This window comes from Anopheles maculipalpis, chromosome 3RL (assembly GCF_943734695.1).
Source record: "Anopheles maculipalpis chromosome 3RL, idAnoMacuDA_375_x, whole genome shotgun sequence".
In the NCBI taxonomy this organism is placed as follows: domain Eukaryota; kingdom Metazoa; phylum Arthropoda; class Insecta; order Diptera; family Culicidae; genus Anopheles; species Anopheles maculipalpis.
In genome coordinates this window covers 35,955,214-35,972,065 of record NC_064872.1, presented here as the reverse complement: position 1 = coordinate 35,972,065, position 16,852 = coordinate 35,955,214, and the positions used below count along the sequence as shown (strand labels likewise).

Genomic DNA, 16,852 nt, shown 5'->3' with positions numbered 1-16,852 from the left:
AATTAAAAAAATCCAAACAGTGAACAGAATAACCATGAAAGAGGCAAGACGAATAAGAAGGGAAACTGCACCAACAGTACCAAGAATGTACACAAACAGACAATATTCCAGTATCGTGAAAGGAACCCCAAACAATAACAATGTCAAATCAACAGAAAAAAGAACAAACCCAAGTAACAAATCCAAACAGACAGAAAATAATGAAAGCCCAACAGAAATGTACCCAACCCAAGAAAAAAAAATGATCACAGAAAATAGAAAAACAAATACAGAAAAACCACAAAAACAAGAATACTACAACACAGGAAAAATGCCAACTCCGGAAAAGAATACCTTCAGTGACACAGACGTCACTCTCAGTGAAACAGAAATCTTCATGAGCCCAGTAGACAAAAACGTAAATCTGGAAATATCTCCATAAAAAAAAGTAAAGCAAATCAAAGAAAAAAAAAAAAAAACCAACAAACACATACACACAAAAAAAGAAAAAAAAAAATTAACACAGGAACCCCATACAAAAAGAAAAACACTAAACACATATAAGCCAACACATAAATACACACAAAACAAATAAAACCATCATAGAAAAATGCATAAAATAAAAATCCTACAAGCAAATATACAAAGTATCAAAAGTAACAAAGAGGAAATAAAACAATTAATAGTAAAAGAGGAAGTTCATATAGCGTGCTTCCAAGAAACATGGCTAAAACCAGAACAAAACTTTAGCATACCAGGGTATAACATAATAAGAAAAGATAGAATAGACGGATACGGGGGAAGCTGCATCCTAATTAAAAAACAATTAAAATACAAAGTCAATGAACTTCAAGATGTAACTGGAAACATACAAACAGTTCACATAAATCTCATAGATGGAAACACTCACATAATAACAACATATATTGCACCACAAATAAGCACAATAGAAATGAAAAACCACATAAATAAAATCATCCACAACACATCAACACACAATAATATAATAATAACAGGAGATTTCAACGCACATCACACTTTCTGGGGAGACGATAAAACAGATAGAAAAGGAGAAATAATAATGGAGGAAATAGAAAACTCCAACCTAATCATAATCCCAAACAACACATACACACACATACCAACAGACACAAACAAAAGACAAACATCCATTGACCTCACTATAGCATCAAACGAAATATACAATCTAATCAAGAGAAATATCAGAGACCAACACATAGGACACAGCAACCACAAAACAATAGAAATTATAATAGAACAAAACGCAAAAATCGAACCACATATCGTATTCAACAACAACAAAATAACAAAAGACATAAACCTTATTGATACAAAAAAAATTAACACCATAAAACAATTCAGCAATCAAGTTAAAAAAATCATTAAAAACAACAAACACAATACACGCTTCAAACTAAAATCATGGTGGAATGAAGAAACTAAAACGGCTATGGAAAACAGAAATGCGGCAAGAAGGGATTTCAATAACAATAGATCCATAGAAAACGCAATAGAATACAGGAAAAAGTCAGCTATATTAAAACAAAAAGTGAAAAAACAAAAGCAAAATAATTGGGAAAACACCATAAATGAAATAAACGAAAATACAGATTTAAAGGAATTATGGAACTTAGTAGGAAGAATAAATAATAACCAAAATAATACTCAACAGTCCAATAAAGAAAACAATTTAATACACAACGACAAAACGAAAGCAATAGAGTTCATAAAAACAAATTTCGTAGACAACTCAAGATCCAAATTCAAGATAGATATTAACGTAGTAGAAGAACAAAGAACAGAGCTCATTAATACAGAAATATGGGAAAAAATTCTAAAAAGAAAAAAGAACACAACACCCGGAAGTGACAAAATAACATACAACATGCTAAGGAATATCAACCACAAGACCTTAGAAAAAATTATAGAAGAGGGAAATGCCATGTGGAACAAAGGAGTTATAAAAAAACACCTTAAAGAAATAAAAATTATAGCCATTTGTAAACCCAACAAAGACGCACAACTGATCGAAAACTACAGAACAATAGCCTTGATACACACAATAATAAAAATATTCAACTCAGCTGCCTTATTGCAACTAAACAAACACATAGAAAACAACATGATACTCCCACAATTTTCCTTCGGATTCAGAGCAAAAAGGACTATAAATCAATGCATCAATTACATAACCAATGAAATATACCACAATAATAGAAAAAACCTAAAAACAGGAATAGCCTTCATAGATCTTGAAAAAGCCTACAATAACGTAAAAACAAAAGTCCTCATCGAAAAAATGATGGAATCGCAGATACCTTGCCAGATTACCAGATGGGTTAAAGCGTTCTTAACAAATAGAACCATAACAATTGAAAGCAACAACCAAACTATAAAAAAACTCATAACAGATGGCCTTCCACAAGGCGACGTCATGTCCCCAACTTTATTCAACCTCTATACCAAAGACCTTCACAACCAAATAAACAACCCACAAACAAAATTGATACAATACGCGGACGACTTTGCAATTATAACTCACGGAAAATCACACACAGAATTAGAAAACAACCTCCAAACAGCACTAAACAAATTCATCGAGGAAATCACAAAAATAAACTTCACTATAAACACAACAAAAACCAAATTCATGACCTTCAATGAAACAACAAACAGGATAATTCTAATCATACAAAACAATCCAATCGAGGAAGTCAATACATACAAATACCTAGGAACAATAATAGACAAAAAACTTACATTCAAAAAACACATAGAACACATAAAAAACAAAGCAAATAGCAGATTAAACGTACTGAAAATACTATGCGCCAGGAAAAACAACCTCTACCCACACAAAGCCCTAACAATATATAGAGCAACCATCAGAAACATACTGGAATCAGGGTGCTCCTTCACAAAGAATAGTAATAAAAATAACCAAAACAGCTTAATAACTACAATACACCAAGCAATTAGGAAAGCGACAGGATGCACTAAAACTACACCAATAAATACTCTACACGCCATTGCCGCAGAAATCCCTTTTCAAATAAGAAATGAATTTACAACCAAAAAAGAACTGACAAAAAACATAGTATTCTCTAAACCTATAAGGCTACAACTCCTAAAACACCAAAGAACGAATTACAAAAAAAGAAAGAAAACATACCAAGAAAATTTATTTGAAAAAAACATCCAAATATACACGAATTTATACTTAGCCACAAACAACAACATCCAGGAAAAAATCACAATAGACACGTCACTCACAAACGAAATAGGAAAAAAAAACTAACAAAGACAAGGAAACAATGAAACAAATAACATTGAAAAAAATAAATCAAAATATTCAAAATAGACCCAATATCTACACGGACGGAAGCATATGCAACGAAACAGCAGGAATAGGAATATACATAAAAACAAAAAACATTCACGCATATTATGACTACAAAATAAAAAACTACGCGTCCATAACCTCGACAGAAATAATTGCTATACACGAAGCGCTTAAGAAGGCAAACGAAATGAATTTATCTCAACCTATAATATATACAGACAGCCTTACAGCATGTAAGATAATACAAAATGCACAAGATGAAATACTAATAGAAGAAATAATACACAACATAATAAAAATAGGAGTAAAACTAAAGGCAGAGATAATCTGGATTCCATCTCACACAGGAATAAGAGGCAATGAAATAGCAGATGAGCTTGCCAAAAAAGGCACAATAACAGAGAACATCATTAAAAACAAATTCAGATACACTGACGTCATAAAAATATATCAAAAAGAAATGGAGAAACAGACACAAGAATGGTATAAAAACACAACAACAAGCAAAGGGAAAAAATTCACTGATTTTCAAAAAGACTTCCAATTTGAGTTATGGTACAAACACACAATATTAACAGCCAAGGAAGTAAAAATAGCAAACAAAATATTAACGGGGCATGACTTATCGGAATACTGGCTACACAAAATGAAAATAATTCAGGAAGGTAACTGTGATACGTGCAACACACCAAACACCGGTTGGCATAAAATTTTTGTATGCCCAAAGTTTAACAGACACAAAGACATTACCAAAGAAAATCTCATTAAAAACTGGCAACTCACATCCGGAAAGATGATCAAACTAATAATAGACCATTTAGAGAAAAACAAAATAGAAATATAAAAAAGCATAGAACAACAAAGAGAACATCGAATAGAGAAAACAATAGACACCGATCACCAACAAAAAAAAAAAAAAAATTAATAATAATAATACATACATACAAGCCAAAACCAAACAATAACCAGTCAGCACAGGACAGTATGAACTAAACAGGTATATAAAAAAAAAAAAAAAAAGATCTCAAACTCTAATCCATACATAGTATTTATTACACAATAGCCATATAAATTCAGTTTAACTGTACTTAATTTATTTTTATTTATTTATTTAGTTGTATTATTATTTTTATTTTATTTAGTTGAAATTAGAACTAGGAAATAAGATAGGTAAAAATAGGATAAGATTAGAAAAAGGAAAATAAGAAAACCACACAAAACAATAGGCACACAGATATCCTATCCCTTCCACGAGAAGAGAAGAGGATATTAAAAAGAAAAAAAAAAGAAAAAAAGGGAATACCCAAGAAACAAAATGCAAGGTTGGGGTTGCAAATTAATACCAAAGAGGTTTTTTAGGCTATATCAGGAGACCTATTGGTACAAAATCATTTTACAAACAGACACAAACTCTTAGAAACGAACCTCTAGTGCACATTTGTGAACAAATAACGTACAAAGAGAAAATACAAGAGTTTCAAACCACACACAGGAAATAATATATACAAACACAAAAACAATAGGAATAAAAAAAAAAATAAAATAAAAAATAAAAAAAATATAAAAAAAATATATATAAATAAAATAAAAAAAAAAAAGTAAAAATACGTACACAGAAAAAAAACAAAAATATATATACGTAGTAAGTAAATAAATAAACAAAAACAACAAACACATACAAATAAACAAATATACACATTTTTATAAATACACAATCCAACAGGCAAAAACTCTCCTTACCATGAACTTAGACACGACAAGACACACAAAAGACATAGAAACGAAGACAGAGACATAAACAAACATAAAAAGAAACAAAAACAAAAACAGAAAAGCAAGAGAAATGGACACATGTCCTCTCTTTCTACCATGCAGTATGCCTCTGATTATGAGTCTTTGACATCATAGGAGGATACAACCTGCAACCAAGAAGAAGAAGAAGAAGAAGAATGTTTTTCTAAAACAATATACAAAATTCGAACTTGCAGGAGGCAAAGTATACTGTAATAGGCTACAATTATGAAGAAATTTGTTAGACAAAAGTTATTTCGAATGAAGGAAAATAACACAACAAAAGTTATGCATTTTTGAAAGAGTTTGACATCCCTGATCTTAAAATTTGAAAGTTCGTTTTGTTTCAACTAGGATAACGGTCTGCACTGCTTCAAAAACATATTTTTATTTCCTTTTATTCATTTCTGCAAGTTCTTAGATGCTGGCCCTTTGCAATACCCATACGACAAAACCCCTCCAACGAGGCCCATCTGACGATACCCATACAACGATACCCCTCCAACAAGACCCATCCGGCATTGCCCCTTCGACGAGGCCCCTTCTACAAGGCCCCTTCGACTAGGCGCCTTCTACTAGGCCCTATCGACAAGGCGCCTTCTACGAGGCCCCTTCTACGAAGCCCCTTCAACGAGGCCTCTTCGACGAGGTACCTTCGAAGAGGCCCCTGCAACGAGGCCCCATCGACGAGGCACCTTGGACCAGGCACCTTGGACCAGGCACCTTCCATGAGCCCTTTTCGAAGAGTCCCCTACGACGAGGCGCCTTCTACGAGGCCCTATCTCTAACGAGGCCTCATCTCCAACGAGGCCCATCCGACGATACCCATACAACGATACCCCTCCAACAAGACCCATCCGTCATTGCCCCTTCGACGAGACCCCTTCTACGAGGCACCTTCGACGAGGCACCTTCGACGAGGCCCCTTCGACGAGGCGCCTTCTACGAGGCCCCTTCAACGAGGACCCTTCGACGAGGACCCATCGACGAGGCGCCTTTGACCATGCACTTTCGACGAGCCCCCTTCGAAGAGCCCCTTCGACGAGGACCCATCGACGAGGCGCCTTTGACCATGCACTTTCGACGAGCCCCCTTCGAAGAGCCCCTTCGACGAGGCGCCTTCTACTAGGCCCTGTCGACAAGGCGCCTTCTACGAGGCCCCTTTTACGACGCCCCTTTAACGAGGCCCCTTCGACGAGGCCCCTTCAACGAGGCCCCTTTGACAAGACCCCTTCGACGAGGCACTTGGTTCCTTCAGTTTCAGGAGATACCCCAGGAGTTCTCCAGGGATGCAATCTGTTTTCGATCTGTGTTCGATCCATTGCTGTCTATTTCATACATTAACGACATATAATTATGTTACACGCGTAGTCAACGTTGACTCTCATACGTTCATTCGCTTCGATCAACGGAAACAAATTCTTCACTACGGAAGTTGGATGTCTCAACAAGTATCATCCGTACGTCAGAATCCAGCCCCAATGGAACGATCGCGTTAGTCATCGGCCAACGGACAATCTTCTCCCCTACGGAAACAGATGCATTCCTGAGAGTTCGATTCTCCTCGCGATCGCGTTAGTCATCGGCCAACGGACAATCTTCTCCCCCACGGAAACAGATGCATTCCTGAGAGTCCGATTCTCCTTCAACAGTTCAACGGAAGCCAACTCCCCTCTGCAGATTGGCGATCGTCCAGCAGCCCGTTCCCCACGATAAGAATGCCTGATTATAATTTGTCCCTTCGCGATAGTTATAAAAGAACAGGGAACATAGAGCTCAGGGCCTCATTTTCATTTCTAGTTTTGTCATAGTTAGGAAGTGGGACCGCGTGGTGCCATTTGTAATCAATAAAAATTATTTTTTTATTGTGAACTTGTGACCAACCACATAATTGGCGCAGCCGTCCGGAGTGAATCAAGTGAATTAGTTGTGTAAAAAGTGGTTTAGTTTGAGACCAATAATCTCAAAACATAGTGATCCCGCAAAAGTGATACACGGTATCAAGTGCATCCGCAAGCATAAAAGACGATTTCGTCGCTGAGGATTTGAGGATCCCCCACATAACTATCCGCCTGGAGTACCAGCATCGTTGATTCACGAACCCGGCACACGACTACAAAATCGTAAGTATTTTCAATTCTCTTTTATTTAAAAAGTGAAATTGTGATTACTTACGTCCCTTTGGAAATCCGCTTTTAACGATTTCTGAGGTAGAGAAAGAACACACTTCTAGAAAGGTGTTGTTTCTATTCGAAGGGAGTACTACAAGATAGGGCCCTCGAAAACAAATCGCGAGTGAAAGTGTTGTTTAAGTGAAAGTGTATACGCATTGAAACTTAATCATTTTTCGCTAACGTCCTTGTGAGGCACTACGAGATAGACCACGCAAGTAGGAAAGGCAACATACTACAAGATAGGTGTTTCTTTCGAACAATTTCGCACTACGAGATAGACGAAATCGTTCAATCGTAGGGAGTACTACAAGATAGGGCCCACGGTTAAAACATAAACTGAAAAGAATACTGAACTTTGATGAAGAGTTCCAAAAAGAATAACGCCTTAAATAAAGTTAGAGAACTGCTTAAAGGCACAGGCAAAGATTCAGATTCAGAAGACAGTTCAAGTTCAGAGCATTCAGAAGAGTACTCACACGTACCGCTCAGAACCGGACTACCACTTGTTGATTCACTGCACTTAGAAGAAAGTGAAATGGAAATCGACGGACTAAAAGCACAAGTTGCAAATTTGCAACAAATGGTGGAAACTTTACAGTTTCAGCAACACTCTTCAAATTTAGGACAAAATGTTAGCAATACATTTGACGTCCTTTGTAAAATACCAGATCCAATAAAATCGATACCAAAATTCGATGGAAACAAAAAACAATTATTATCATGGTTGGATACAGCTGAAAGTACGCTGAGAATATTCCATGGAATCGTATCTGAACAACAAATGCGAATTTTTACTACAGCAGTTTTTAACAAGATAGAAGGAAAGGCTAAGGACATACTATGCTTGGCAGGAAATCCTACTTCTTTTGAAGAAGTGAAAACTATCTTAATAAATGCTTTAGGTGACCGACAAGAATTGACTTACTACAAGAGTCAATTGTGGCAAAATAGGATGACAGAAGGTATGTCAATCCATCGCTACTTTAACAAATGCAAAGAAATAGTTCAGAATATTAAAACCTTAGCAAAGCAGAAAGAACGATATTCCAAACATTGGGATGCAATTAACGCATTTATCGAGGAAGATGCTTTGGCTGCATTTTTATCAGGGCTACGAGAACCATACTTTGGGTACGCTCAAGCCGCTTGTCCGGAAGATATGGAAGCTGCATACGCCTTTGTTTGCAAATTCCAATCGAGAGAGATAACAGCGTTGAATATGGAACCAAAAAAATATCATGATAAAAAATATCTCCCCAAGCGTGAAGATAACAAATCTCGCGAAGAATACAGGAAAACAGAAGGGTACAAAAATCAACCCCAAATTAAACACAATAATCCTCCACAGCCAATGGAAATAGGATCCGTGCGTAGTAAGTTGACCCTCAATAAAAAGCAAATCAACAACAACGAGGTTTCAGACGACGAACAACCGGAAGACCTCGACCTAAATTTTTGTTGGGCGAAGAACGGGGAAGAGAAAACATAAATTATCTCCCTTATATTTCTAGCACTAACAAAGTGACTAAAGAAACAATTAGGTTATTGATAGATACAGGAGCGAATAAAAATATTATTCGACCTAACGTTGTAACTAACATGAAAACTATTGCTAAAGTAAAAGTTAAAAATATTTCGGGAATTCAGGAAATAACTAAACAAGGAACAGCAAACTTAATTGGTGCAAAAGTTCCACCACAAACCTTTTATGAATACCATTTTCACAACTTTTTTGATGGTTTAATAGGATCGGAATACCTAGCAAAACATAAGGCAAAAATCAATTATGAGAAAGAATGTCTCACAATTGGAGATGAAAAAATCAAGTTTCAGAAATATTACCCTAAAACAAAGTTTTATACTTATATCGTTGAACTCAATACTAACACAGATGGTGATTGGTTTGTTCCAACGTATCAAAAACTTGAAGATGGATTTTATATCGAACCTGGTTTGTATCGATCATTCGATAAAAAGACAACGGTAAAAATAATTACAAATCGTCAAAAACCAATAAACTTGGATGGGAAATTATCACTACAAGTGAATAATTTTGAAACACTAACCCCTATACCAATTGGAACAAATGTAATAAATGAAAACAACATTTCTGAGTTGATATCAATGAATCATCTCACAACTATAGAAAAACAACATTTAATAAAAATTTTGGTTGAAAATCAGCAAGTTTTACTGAAACCAAATGAAAAATTATCGTCTACAACGGCAATAAAACATCAAATAGTTACAAAAGATGAATTGCCCACATTCACTAAATCTTATAGATACCCTCATCATTTCAAAAACGATGTTGAAGAACAAATCGAAGAAATGCTTAACACAGGAATAATAAGACATTCCACAAGTCCATACTCCTCTCCGATTTGGGTAGTACCGAAAAAAGCAGACGCTTCGGGAAAAAAGAAAATTCGTATAGTCATCGATTATCGAAAATTAAACGAAAAAACAATTGAAGATAAATATCCGATACCACAGATTGAAGAAATTCTTGATAATCTAGGTAAATCAACTTATTTTACGACTTTGAAACCTGAAATCAGGCTTTCATCAAATTGAAATGGATCCAAAAGATCGTGCAAAAACAGCTTTTTCAACGGACAAAGGTCATTACGAATTTACTCGAATGCCATTTGGTCTAAAAAACGCTCCAGCAACATTTCAAAGAGCTATGAATAACATACTTCAAGAATTTATTGGAAAAATTTGCTTTGTATATCTAGATGATATTATCATCATCGGACATAATTTAAAAAACCATTTGAGAAATGTGTCTACAATTTTGAAAAGACTCTCTGAATTTAACTTGAAAATTCAACTAGATAAATGTACTTTTCTTAGAAAAGAAACAGAATTTCTTGGACACGTTATCACACCTGAAGGTATTAAACCAGACCCTTCAAAAATTGATAAAATTTTAAACTGGAAATTACCCAAGAATCAAAAAGAAATAAAACAGTTTCTAGGATTGACTGGATATTACAGACGATTTATTAAAGATTATTCCAAACTAGCAAAACCATTGACTAAATATTTGAAAAAGGAAGAGATCGTAAATCTTAAAGATGAACAATATGTGAAGGCATTTGAAAAATTAAAAAACATACTTACCTCTGATCAAATACTTTCGTATCCCGATTTTAAATTACCATTCATTTTAACTACCGATGCAAGTAACTATGCATTAGGAGCAGTTCTTTCACAAAAACATGGTAACATTGAGAAACCTATTGCATTTGCAAGCCGAACGTTGAATAAAACGGAAACAAATTATTCAACGACAGAAAAAGAAGCATTAGCAATAATATGGGCAGTCCATAAATATTATCCCTATCTTTATGGAAATAAATTTACCCTTGTAACGGATCATAAACCGTTAACGTTCATTAAGAATTCAACTAAAAATGCAAAAATTCTCAGATGGAGACTTGAACTAGAAAATTTTGACTACGACATCCAATACAAACAAGGAAAAACTAACGTTGTCGCAGATGCATTAAGTAGAAAAGATGATTCTAACGATTCTTATCTTTCTACAGGTACAAAAAATACAGAACCTGGAGAAAATCTATCTCCGATGGATATCAATATTAATGAAAATGATTCTATTTCAGAGTCCCGCATGAACAATCCACCAACATCCGAAATTGACTCTGACACTGACACAATTCATTCAGCAGAAACTTCAGATAATTATTTTATTCATTTCACTGAAAGGCCAATTAATTATTATAGAAACCAAATAATTTTTAAAAATGCTGATGAATCAAATGATTTAATTGAAAACCCTTTCCAACACTTCAGACGAGTAACACTTTTAAGAGAATCATTCAATGAATCAATCATAAAAGATGGCTTATTGAAATTTCATAATGGAAAACAAACCGCTATTATGGCCCCAGAACAAGTAATTCCAATTATACAAAAAGTATATCATGATTATTTCAATCAAAAAGGACACTTTGTGCTAACCCAAAAAATTGTAGAAGACGTCACTGATGAAAATAGGCAAGATGTAATCGTCTCTAAAGAACACGATAGAGCACATAGAGGAATAACCGAAGTTGAAAACCAATTAAAACGATCATACTTTTTCCCAAGAATGGCCTACAAAATCAAAGTAGTTTGCAATTCATGCAAAATTTGTAACATGCATAAATATGAAAGAAAGCCATACAATATTAAACTCTCACCAAGACCGATAACGGAAAAACCGTTTGAACGCGTCCATATGGATATTTTTCAAATTGATAACAAAAATTTCTTGTCATTAGTTGATGCATTCTCAAAGCACATTCAACTTATAAAGATGGATACAAAGAATCTCACTGATGTAAAAAACGCATTAGCACAATACTTTGCTTCATTCAGTATACCCACTCAAATCATAACAGATCATGAAACCACGTTTAGATCGGTTCAATTAATAAATTATTTAGCAAACCTTAATGTTGAATTATGCTACGCATCAAGTTCTGAGTCAAATGGACAAGTAGAAAAAACACATTCAACAATTATGGAAATATTGAATACAAACAAACATAAATTTCCTGATACAAGTACGGAAGCAAAGATAGGAATATCCGTATCACTTTACAATAATTCAGTTCATTCATCTACTAAATACACTCCAAACGAGATAATATTTAATCAATCTAATAGTTATCCCAACACTGAAGAACTTTTTCAGAAAGTAAAAGAAAATCTCGAAAAAGCTAGACTTATCCAAATTAAAAGAAATGAATCTAGAGAAGATCCACCAGAACTAAAACAAAATGATGAAATATTTATAAAACCGAATATTAGGAAGAAACTAGATCCAAGAGCTAGACCAATGATAATACACAGCTCTAATAAACATACGTTCAAAAATATTAAAAACATAAAACGGCATAAATCTAAAATCAAGCGTCAAAAAAGTTAATCACGTAAAATATCATTTGAATAATTTCAGATGCAGACCATATTACTTTGCCTCTTGTACGTTACAAGTGTCTTAGGAGGAACCTTGCACATACGAAACCTGAACGCAGACCCTGTCTTACTGTTAGAAAAACAAGATTGTAAAATTCAGACAGGAAATCTTAAAATTGTTCATCCTATCAACATGTCTAATATTGAAAATAATGTTGATAAATTCGAAAAGATAGCTAACAAGATTAACAAAAACCTTCCAATAGCAAACCTTATAGCAAGCAAAAGCAAGGAGATGAGGAACAAACTAACCCAACTTAACCCAGTAAAACGTTTCAAACGATGGGACACTATAGGCAAAGCATGGAAATGGCTAGCAGGTTCACCAGATGCTGAAGATCTAAGAATCATCAATACAACCCTGAACGAACTCATAAGCGAAAACAATGAACAAGTACGCATAAACAACGTAATGAACTCTAAGATTGCGGAAATAACTCATACCATTAACGAGCTCATAGACAAACATTCATTGAAAGAGAAAATTTTGCTACAAGAGATAGATGCAATCACTCTAATAGTTTACATGGATGCAACAAATCGTGTCTTAGAAGATATAGAAGATACGATACTTCGTACCCGTATTTAGCTAACGAGCAGTAAGCTATTGTCACTAAATGAGATACTTGCTGTAGAAAAAGTAATCAATAACCAAGGCATCAGTACAGATTTCCCTGAACAAGCACTTAACTATGCAATACCAAAAATTGCAATGAAAGGTAAAACGCTATTCTACATACTAGAAGTCCCCAAAGTTGAAGGTAATTGCAAAATATTTCAAGTAGAGCCGTTATCAATCAACAATACAAAGATGATAAACATCCCGCCTTACATTATAAGAAGCGGACAGCAACTTTACGAAACAATCAAACCTTTCGACATCATACAATTAGGGGAATACATAAAACCTTTCGAAGATGGCTGTCTTAGACCGATGATCATAGGACAAGAAAGCAATTGTGAAGCAATTGAAGATAAAAATACGAGTGTCAGACTCATTGGTAACAGCAAGGTTTTAATTAACAACGGAAACGATGTAATTATGAAATCAGATTGCGGACCGCATGATAGAACACTTCGAGGCAATTTCATTCTCACATTTGATAATTGCACAGTGATCGTGGATAGTCATACATTCACATCGGAACAATTAACTCACGACATTAAAGAGTTACAAGGAGCCCTTACCAATCTTAAGATGAAGTGGAACGTTATTCATCAGCCAGACATAACAAAGATCCATGACGAAACGATGAATAATAGAAAACAATTAAACCACATAGCATTGAAACAGTATTCTCATACAGTAGTGACATTTTCAATATTCGGAAGCACATTGATTGCAATCATAATTCTCACAATTGTAGTGATCGTATTTTGGAAGAAAAAAGCTTCTATGAGAATCGTTATAGAAAAATCTACAAACGCAAAACGAAAACGTAAAGCAAAAAAATTAGAGAATTTCGAGGACGAACTTCAGTCTGCCCCCGGAGGAATTATGTTACACGCGTAGTCAACGTTGACTCTCATACGTTCATTCGCTTCGATCAACGGAAACAAATTCTTCACTACGGAAGTTGGATGTCTCAACAAGTATCATCCGTACGTCAGAATCCAGCCCCAATGGAACGATCGCGTTAGTCATCGGCCAACGGACAATCTTCTCCCCTACGGAAACAGATGCATTCCTGAGAGTTCGATTCTCCTCGCGATCGCGTTAGTCATCGGCCAACGGACAATCTTCTCCCCCACGGAAACAGATGCATTCCTGAGAGTCCGATTCTCCTTCAACAGTTCAACGGAAGCCAACTCCCCTCTGCAGATTGGCGATCGTCCAGCAGCCCGTTCCCCACGATAAGAATGCCTGATTATAATTTGTCCCTTCGCGATAGTTATAAAAGAACAGGGAACATAGAGCTCAGGGCCTCATTTTCATTTCTAGTTTTGTCATAGTTAGGAAGTGGGACCGCGTGGTGCCATTTGTAATCAATAAAAATTATTTTTTTATTGTGAACTTGTGACCAACCACATAATTATATGTTCCCTTCTTCCTGTGGTTCAAGAATTACACAAGTGCACCTAGGATTTTAACTTGACCGAAAATTGACTCCAATTGACATCGAACTCCATTATAACAACGTTATCAACTGCGTCAATCCGAACGCTAGGAATGATTTTGAACTTGCTCGTCACCTCAACGACTCCCGGTGTTTAAAAGCGCTTTATTGCTCACTAATGTTCTCCGGTTTGCTGTACATACTGATGAATGAATGTAGTAGTACTTCTTTTAAGCTCTATCGCTTATCGTCGCCGTCAAGTGAACCAAGTGAACGTCGGATGAGTAAACAAATACATATAAATAATAATTGTGACGACAATCCAGGCCATCCCTCCTCCTCGATAGCTCACACATTGCAACAGCACAGAGGCCTAGTCAGATGCTGCTGGCCGAACTATTTCTTTTCTGGAGTAGAAATAAATTTGAACATCTGTAAGAATTGGACTCCTGATGTCCGTAATGTTAGCCTCTGCTTAACTAGGATCTGCAATTTTAGTAGTAGTAGGTAGTAGTTAGTGATTGTGGAAGTAGGCCCAGCCTAGTTTTTATTAGTTTGTTCAAATTTTCTGATTGCACAACGGCGTGACAAATATCTTGAGGCTCTCCTAAAAACACTGCCTTCCATGGAGTCTACCATTATACGGCTCACCTTACGGGAGAGACTATGAAGTAGAACCGATCCTGGCAATGGGCCTAAATTACTATTATCTTCTATCTTTTTATACAAATCCTCTACAATAACACCGCAAAAAAAAAACAAGGAAAAAAATGAAAGTCTGACTTTAATGAACTGACTCCTAAAGGCGTTGTATTCTGAAACCTAACAATTGATAATGTGATAAGATCTGATGTCGTCATCAAATTGTTCAAGAGTTTAAGAAGGATAGCATTGAGGACGTCGCTGTTTATGTGCTGACTTGATAATGAAAGCTTTACATCATAAGCAACACACGGATAACCAGGAAACGGTGGCTACAATTAAGAAGCGCCCCGTCGCTCATGGTGTGTGGATCAAAGCATCCAGGCGAAGGAAGCTTGCACCGGTGATGATCGTGTGAAGCGGAAAAAAATTATCGCCAAGACTTTTTACAACATATGTACAAGAAGAATGAGATTCTGGTGAAGGGTGTCACCACGGCACTTCGGAACATCTACAGGATGGATCCATACGTTTTCCAGCTGGACAGCGTTCCAGACCGGCCCACAAGGGAATAATGACCAAGCGTATTTGCTGGAGAAATTTTGATTTTTTCATTCTAACCTTCCAGGTCTCCTAAATCTTATTTGTCCGGACTTTCAGTACTTCGTAGAACTCGTTGTTAACGAAAACTGTCCAAAAACACATTACGAGTATTACATCTTGTTTATTATTATTTTTTGTACAAAAAAAAGTATCGCCGCGAAAACTGCTTCAACTAAAATATAAGATTGTATAAATAATTGTACACTTTGTCACCAGTACGACGGATGCTGCTGCAGAGTACTTTCTTCAGGCAACATTTTCACCAGTAAAACTGTACATATGCATCCTTCAGCCATTATCTAAAGCATTAGAATGCCCGTTTTCTATATACACAATATTCCACACATGATCGTAGCCGTAGTCGATCATGTCGTGTCGTTTTTACTTATCCCTATAATGTTACTTAATTGAAACTGCATTTTGGATCACTTGGTATGGTTTGTACACTTATTGGCAGGCACCGTTTTGATCGTTCATTGCACCACCTCATCCTACTATGGCCGGCGGAGCTGGGAAGAACTTGCGCCGCGGTTTCCGTGTTGCGATTGGTCTGTTAAATCGGAACGGGGAGGGATGATCGTCGTATGTTGGGAAACCGTTCGATCGCTGACCTGCGACGGTATCAAACAGTGTGTTGCACAGCAGCACGATCAGGAGTAGCAACAGGCTCAGCTTCATTGTGGTACACGTGGCACTGTTGGAAGTGTAAGCCTACACGGTAGATCGTTAGTAAGCAAACGGTTTAGGATGAATGGATCTAATGCTGCTGTTAGGATGGGGTTTATATAGAGATTCGGTTCCGATCCGATTATACGCATAGGCATTGGTGGTGCTAATCAAATTTGCAGCATGCATGGTTCAGTTTGCTTCCGAGCACATGGTTCTCGAGCCCTCAGCACGAATTCGCCGAATTATATGCCGAGTAGCGAGTTTCGCAGACTGATGATATCGTTGGCTGCTTCCTATCGTTCAGATCCTAAACGACATCTGCGACAACAGCTGCGAACTACAGAGCGTCTGCCTCTACTTTCCAGTTATGGCCGGTGGTGCTGGGAAAAACTTTCGATGGTGTCCTCGCTGTCGGATTCGGTGGACCGAAAAGAACTGTCCTTGGTCGATGGCGTCGATCGTTCTAGTTGCATCCTGAGGGACCGGTGACATTTCTACTGCATCAGGTGAGAATATAATCAACACCAACACTATACAGAACATTGCTAGTAGTTTGCGCACTATTTCCATGGTTTCTTCAC

The 16,852-nt window shown here is 36.3% G+C and overlaps 1 protein-coding gene across 1 annotated transcript in view; it reads left to right on the top strand.

Annotated features, from left to right (window-relative positions):
* The first annotated feature begins 413 nt into the window (after nucleotides 1-413).
* LOC126565600 (endocuticle structural glycoprotein ABD-4-like) overlaps nucleotides 414-16,852 on the top strand; it is a 113,351-nt gene continuing 96,912 nt past the window's right edge. Inside the window, exon 1 of the mRNA XM_050222793.1 lies at nucleotides 414-419. The gene's annotated coding sequence lies outside the window, so the exon portion shown is untranslated. The remainder of the gene's footprint in view (nucleotides 420-16,852) is intronic.